Source organism: Vespa velutina, chromosome 19 (genome assembly GCF_912470025.1).
Source record: "Vespa velutina chromosome 19, iVesVel2.1, whole genome shotgun sequence".
Lineage (NCBI taxonomy): Eukaryota > Metazoa > Arthropoda > Insecta > Hymenoptera > Vespidae > Vespa > Vespa velutina.
Window position 1 is genome coordinate 2,609,098 of NC_062206.1, and position 7,500 is coordinate 2,616,597.

At 28.2% G+C, this 7,500-nt stretch overlaps 2 protein-coding genes across 3 annotated transcripts in view; one reads left to right on the forward strand and one right to left on the reverse strand.

Moving 5' to 3' along the window:
- The window catches only part of LOC124955803 (ribonuclease P protein subunit p21), a 38,350-nt gene that overhangs the window by 30,818 nt on the left and 32 nt on the right, over positions 1–7,500 (forward strand). Inside the window, exons 5-6 of one of the 2 annotated variants that reach the window (XM_047510771.1) lie at positions 6,456–6,566; positions 7,093–7,500. The exon at positions 7,093–7,500 is cut by the window's right edge and continues 32 nt beyond it. The gene's annotated coding sequence lies outside the window, so the exon portion shown is untranslated. The remainder of the gene's footprint in view (positions 1–6,455; positions 6,567–7,092) is intronic. The other variant, XM_047510773.1, reaches the window with a different exon arrangement.
- LOC124955801 (cadherin-87A) overlaps positions 1–7,500 on the reverse strand; it is a 139,658-nt gene that overhangs the window by 28,314 nt on the left and 103,844 nt on the right. The window lies entirely within an intron of this gene.

The window sequence follows — 7,500 nt, forward strand, 5'->3', positions numbered from 1 at the left end:
GAAAAAAAAAGGAAAAACCAAATATTCTCGTTCGGTCTACGGAAAGATTTCAAAGTAACAAAGAAGAATATCCGGCGTATTGTATAGCATTATGCTATATTTCAAAAATGATATCTTATCAGTGGGAAAATGTTTTAATAGATTTTCCAAAGCATCCTAAGTTCTTTTACTATGAATAAATGTAACATAATGGAGACGATTCATGATAACGAGAAAAAGAAGAAGAAAAAAGAAAAAATATATATATATATATGTATATATGTATTTGTTTAGTTTTAACAATTATTACTATGTTTTCATTGAATATTCCATTACATTGGATTTTCATTCGTATCGATGTTATGTATAAATGACGATCAAGAAAAAAAGAAAATGAATTTTTTCTTGGAAAATATATATATATATATATATATATATATATATATTTTCTAAACATATCGAATTTAATATCAAATGTATTACAAAAAACAAAAAGAAAGAGAGAGGAGAGAGAGAGAGAAAAAAAACAAAGAAACATTAAAACAATTACATTTAATTTATCATTTAAGGATCAAATTTTCGTCGACATTGAAGACGTTCTTTAAAAAAAAAAAAAAAAAAAAAAAAAAAAAAAAAGAAAAGAATAATTTATAATCAATCATTTTTTATAAATCCAATAAAATGGAAATAATCGTAAGAAAAAAAAAGAAGAAAACAACAAACAACAACGACCAATTAAATTACATTTTCAATCGATAGTTGACAAAAAAAAAGAAAAAAAAAAAGAAAAAAAAAAAGAAAGAAAGAAAATAAAACAGAAAATAGAAAGGAATTTCTTCTAAAAATATATCTTCGTTTCTTCGAAGATTGAAGAGAGGATCTATAGATCAAGATAGTACTCTTTTGACGTTATATGAATATCAGATATCAAATTCTAACGAAGGACGACGACGACGACGATGGGATCGTCTCGGTTGCATAGAAAGCACGATATTGAATGAAATAGAAGTATAGTAGTATAGCAGAAGGAGAGTTCACTTTTAGTATACATAGGTATATGGAACAGTCTTCTCTCTCTCTCTCTCTCTCTCTCTCTCTTTCTCTTTCTCTGTCTGTCTCTCTCTCTCTCTCTCTCTCTCTCTCTCTATCTATCTATCTATCTATCTATCTCTCTTTCTGATACATTGATGCGCAGTGAGCTTTTAAGGGAATTGCATTAACAAGTCTAAAATAATTCAGTACGTTCTTCTCTCGACGAAAGGGAATCTCATTTCGAGTTATGTCCTTTCGGATAAAGATTTCTTCTTTCCAACGCCATCACTTTGCCATTTTTCCCCTTTTCTTTTTTATTTTTATTTTTATTTTTATTTTTATCCTTATTCTTATTTTCATTTTCATCTTGCACTCCTTTTTCTTTCTTTTCTTTTTTTTTTCTTCTTCTTTTTTTTTTTTTTAATCCTTTCTCCTCTTCCCTTTCTTCTTCTTCTTCTTCTTTTTTTTGTATTTTTTTTTTTTTTTGTATTTTTCTTTTATTCTTTTTTATTTCTTCTCTCTTGCGCTGGTTTCAAAGAAGAAAAAGAAAAAGGAGAAAAAAATGAAGAAGTAAAAGAAAAAGAAGAAGCACTTTGGCTGATGGTAAGATGAGGAAGGCATGTCTTCGAAAATCCGATTTCTACCGACGGCGAACCAATGAGAGTAAGAGATAGAGATAGAGACATCTTGAAAAGTCTGTTAAAGGCAGACAAGCAAAATCTTTGCAATGTCGAACTCTTCCTAATGCACTTAAGTGCATCGAAATCTTTCTTTGCCACTTCGATATGACAACCTCCTTTTGATAAGATACCTTATAATATACGTATATTATAAATGCATTTGGAAATTCGAAAATTTCAACATTATCGTTCCTCAAATGGGCTATGTGTTAAAATTTGTTAATTCGATACAAACAAAACAACAAAAAAAAAAAAAAAAAATAAAAAAAAATAAAAAAAAATAAATAAATGTCGATCATCGTTTAATTCATTGATTAGAAAAATATAATCAATTGAAGTAGATTCAGGTTATCTATTTTGATCGAGATTGATTTATTAATTTAATTCTAATAAATATCAATTCGTTTGTTAAAATTTCTTTTTTTGAATTATTAAATTCCCTTCTTTTCCTTTTCTATAATTTTATTACATTAAAAATTACGGTATATTAATTGTACTAGCAAAGTCATATTGCGCGCTAGTAAGAGCGCATAATTTCTGCCTAAAGAAAAAAAGAAAAGAAAAGAAAAGAAAAGAAAAGAAAAGAAAAGAAAAGAAAAAAAAAGAAAAGAAGAAAAGAACAACAAATGAAACAAAAATTAAAAAATAAGGATACATTACAAATGTATCATTTCAAAATTAAATTGGTATACGATAAATATACAATAAACGATAACACGATTCGATTATTTAATTAAACAAATCGTGTATTAACGATTTGTAAGAAGATGTATTACAAATTTAAAAATTAAAATATATATATATGTATATATATATTTAACATTAGATTGACTTAGTGAAAAACAACAGAGGTCTCGTTGTAAACGACTGCGAGAACAAATTCAGGATTCTCATCGACAAATCTTAGAATTATACGAAAAAGTTCGAGTAAAGGGAACAAGACGGCTTAAGACAAACGTGCATCTTGGGAGTCTGTTAGAATTGCTTGAGAAAAAAAGGATCAGTTAGACAGAGAGAGAGAGAGAGAGAGAGAGAGAGAGAGAGAGAGAGAGAGAGAGAGAGAGATAGGAGGATACTGTGAAGTACGGAGTAAAGCGAGAGGAAGAATGAATCGAAATTCCAATGTAAAGCTCCCAAAGCATCTTTTTCTGCATTTGCATAGCCAATGTGTAATTAGTTGGCAAATATAATAGTGCAGATGTACTTACGTATCCATAGATATGTACGTATATACGGTATATATATCGAGGGAGGAAACAAAAAAAATCGTTTCTCCTCGAACCAACGTTTGTACGGAATAAAAAAAAAATATAGAATTAAAAATGTAAAGAAAAAAAAAAAAAAGAAAAAAGAAGGAAGAAATGAAATAAAAAAAAAAAAAAAATAAAAAAGTGGACAACTCGATGAAAAAGAGAGAGAGAGAGAGAGAGAGAGAGAGAGAGAGAGAGGAAGAGAGAGCGAGAGAGCTTAGCCAAAAAGTAAAAATACTGATATGCCAACGCGAAACGATGTGTATGTATATTTGTGTTATTTTTGTTACTTTTTATTTTTATTTAAAAAATTTTTTTTTTTTTTTTTTTTTTTTTTTTTTTTTTTTTTTTTTAATAAAAATCTACTTCCTCTATTCATACGTTTTCGATATCGAAATCCTGTTTCCAAATATTTGCAGATATTTTCAACAATTTTACTTTTTTTTTTTCTTTTTTCTTTTTTTTTTTTTTTTTTACATTTATATAACCCCCTCCTTCTCTCTCTCTCTCTCTCTCTTTGTATCTGTCTCTTTTACTCTTTTTCTCTATCGATTCATGAGTTAAGACAATCGTTTATAAAATATGGTAATAGAATAAATTGATTTCCAACAGAGGAGAACTTATTATTGGCGTAATATTTATTTAAGGAAAAAAAGAAAAAAAGAAAAGGGACAAGAAAATAGAAAATTATAATAATTAATAATCTGAGACAAAGACTATGAGAGAAAGTTCGAGCGAAATTATGATAGTTTTGAATAGGATCGAATAGAAACAAATAGGATTGACGTGGTCCAACTTGGATCGATTTGATTCGGGTCAGTTCAATTTGATTTAGGTTCGTATCAATTCGACGCATTCTTGTCAAATACGTTCCGATTCGATTCGATTCGATTCAACTCGAAGAAGCTCGATTCAAAACAAATCGATTCGATCATATTAAATACTGTCGAACTTAAAGATAGTATAAATGATACGAAAGTTGTTTGTTCGTTCGTTCGTTCGTTTTTCTTTTTTCTCTTTTTTCCTTTTTTTTTCCTGCGTAAAATAACGAATCCATTACAAAAGTTCTTTTGAAAAAAAGCGTTGAGTCTCAATATATATTAAAAAAAAAAAAAAAAAAAAAAAAAAAAAAAAAAAATTATTTTTGTATATACAGAGGATGGATTAAAAGTTCCAAAGTGATTGTAAGGGGGGGAAAAAAAGGAAAAAAAAAAAAAAAAAGAAAGAAAGAAATACATTTCTTTTTTTTTTTTTTCTTTTTCATCACTCACGTTTAAAACTCGTAGTAAGAAGTTGTTTAATTTTACAATCTGAGATAAAGAAAGAGAAAAAAAGAAAATAAAAAAGAGAAAAGGAAGGATAGAAAGGATGAAAGAGCCAATGTAGAAAAGTTACGAAGAAAGAATAATCGATTTTTGTTAGATATGTAATAAAATCACCTTAGGATTTTATAATATATCTATATCGTACGGTCTCGAAATTCGATTTCTTTGAAACAGTGAAACGAGCCTTGTGTCTCCTTAATACACCGCCGTCGACTAAGTTTTGTGTGTAGAAAGCCAGCCGCGGTAGTTATTTCAGTGGAAAGTTTCGATCACCATAAGTTAACTTTGCCTGCAAGTGCGTCTGCGCAGTCGGTAGATAGACAAGAAACTTGTTCGAAGGGCTCATAGAATCTTCCCTCCCTACCACCCTCTCTCACTCTCTCTCTCTCTCTCTCTGTTTCTCTTTCTTACTTGTTTACTTGTTTGCTTGTTCGACTTATAGAAGATATTTTGCGTGTATGCATATACGTAAGACAATTTGAATATTTCATTTGTGTGCAACGATAAGATCATGTGACTTAACTCGAACTTGTCATTAATTTATATTTTTTTTTCTTTTTTCTTTTTTTTTTTTTTTTTATCTCATAGGACCTTTAATTCTATTGGAATCTTTAGTTCCAAATAGGATCCCTAATGTTATTAAATAAATGAAATTTAAAAGGATTAAAAAATATTTTAAAAGATCTTTTTTTATCACCTTTAAAAAAAAAAAAAAAAAAAGAAAAAAAAAAGAAAAAAAAGAAGGGAAAATAATTCTCGATTATACGTTGGATTTTAATATCATTTGCGTTCTCGTTTTTCTTCTTTTCTTTTTTTTTTTTCTTTTTCCTTTTTTTTCCTTTTTCTCTTTCTTTTTTCCTTCTCTCTTTCTATCTTTCTTTTCTTTTCTCGATGGATATATCGATTCCATGAAATATATCGCTAACATACAATTAATTAATGAATCTACCTCTGTACTTTTAAATTGTATTCCTTTTTTCCTCTTTCGTTTAAACAGAATTTATTAACTATACAACGATTGAGCGTATATTTTATGTGTGTTAGTTACACATACGTATATCGTTTATTTTCGAATAATAATTTTGTCTTTTTATGTAAAACGAAGTCGTACCGAAATTGGAAAACTTAATATGTTTATCAATTTTCCTCTCACGAAATATTTATAATATTCGCATATATATACATATATATGCATATATATACATATATATATATATATATATGTGTGTGTGTGTGTGTATGTAATATTATATTACGTAAAAATGTATTTAAAAATGGCGTTAATGCGTCCACGAATTGATGATTTCAACTAATTAAAGCTTTCCAATATTTTGCATCGATGATTTCATTCGTAAGAGAGAAATACGATCCATATTAAATAATGGCACATTTAAATCAATATATACGAATATTTGAGATCATATATTAAATAATAATTAAATATTCCAAATTCCTTTCATACTTAATTAGCTCTCGCGGAAGAGATTGATTAGTTAGTATTGTTATTCTCGATAATAATTATATTGAAACTGAAACTGAACTTCCTTCGAATATTATCTCTGCGATAACAAAAATCATATTTAAAAAGTAGTAATTTTATATTTATTTCTCTCTCTCTCTCTCTCTCTCTCTCTCTCTCTCTGTCTCTCTCTCTCTCTCAAATGCTTGCAAGATATATTACATCCATACAATTACATATATATGTATATATATACATATTTTTTTTTTGTTTATACATAACATAAAACTGATAATGGATTCCATTAATCAATTAAAATTGATTGGAAGAAAAAAAGAATTAAAAGAAACTATACTAAATACCAAAGTTTTATCGATTTAACTAAAAGAAAAGAGAAGGAAGAAAAATTAACGAGTTGGGCAAACACGTCGAGAAAATTTAATAAATTAAATAACGAAAATGTGGAAGAAGGAAAGGAAAAAGGAGAGAGAGAGAGAGAGAGAGAGAGAGAGAGGGAGAGAAAGAGAAAAAGAGAGAGAGAGAGAGAGAGAGAAAGGAATTCATACTATCGGAATTTTCAAAGTGTCCTGGGAAAGATATATCCGTTCTCTTCACGCGATATCGATGATAGATATCGACTTCCTCTCTCTCTCTCTCTATCTCTATCTCTATCTCTATCTCTATCTCTATTTCTATCTCTATATCTGACTCTCTTTATCTTTCTCTCTAGGACTTATTACTCGCGGAGAAACTCGACAGAAGCTTTACGAATGAGTCGAGCTGCCACTAACACGATTTCGAACGGTCGATTAAAAGAACAAATGGATGTGAAAATGGAAAGGTGAATTGAACGCTAATAGAAAGGGAACGAACAAAATAAACTCTATGAAAATTGGATCTTTAAGAGAAATTTAAAAAATTACTATATATATATATATATATATATATATATATATATATATATATATATAAATATAAATAGAATAGAAAAAAAAGAAAAAAATAAATAAAAGAATACGTATATACGTTGGGTATCTGAACCATTAACGACTGTGAACTATTTAACATATGTATGATACAGGAATCTTTAAGAATGAAAATGAAAAAAAAAAAAAAAAAGAAAAAAAAGAAAAAAAGAAAAAAGAAAGAATTTAAAATTTTGTTTTTACTCTGAAGCTTCGAAACTTTCGGGATATAAGAGAATAAAGTTACGACGTAAAGTGTGAAATTAATTAAATAAACAAATGAACAAACAAAAGAAAAACCCATTCACTCTCTCTAAATCTTCGAATGCAAATAAATTAGTTTTTGTTTTTTTTTCTGTTTTTTTTTTTTTTTTTTTTTTTGTTTCTTTTTTATATCCTTAGCTCGTCAGAGAAATTCAAAGTTTCGACTTGGCTTTCCCATTTTCATAATCCTTTCGTTGTTCTACCGAAGATCTCGAGTCTTGGGCTAAAGAAGGAAGAAGAGCATGGCCCGAAGGATTAGGAAATACGAGAAGGAATGGCTTCGCGAGAGATAAACATTTCCGTCGTGCAATGCCTCCGGGCTTGCCTTTGTTCAACGAAGTTTACTACTCAACAAACTTTCTTTCTTTCTTTACATTTTTTTCTTTTTTCTTTATTTTTTTTTTTTTTATTTTTCTTTTTTTTTACGCAATCTCGCAAGATCACATCGTTTGTAATCATTGCGAAGAAAGAGAGAGAGAGAGAGAGAGAGAGAGAATAACATCCTAAATTGATGCATTAATATTAAAAAGAAAAATAAAAAAAGAA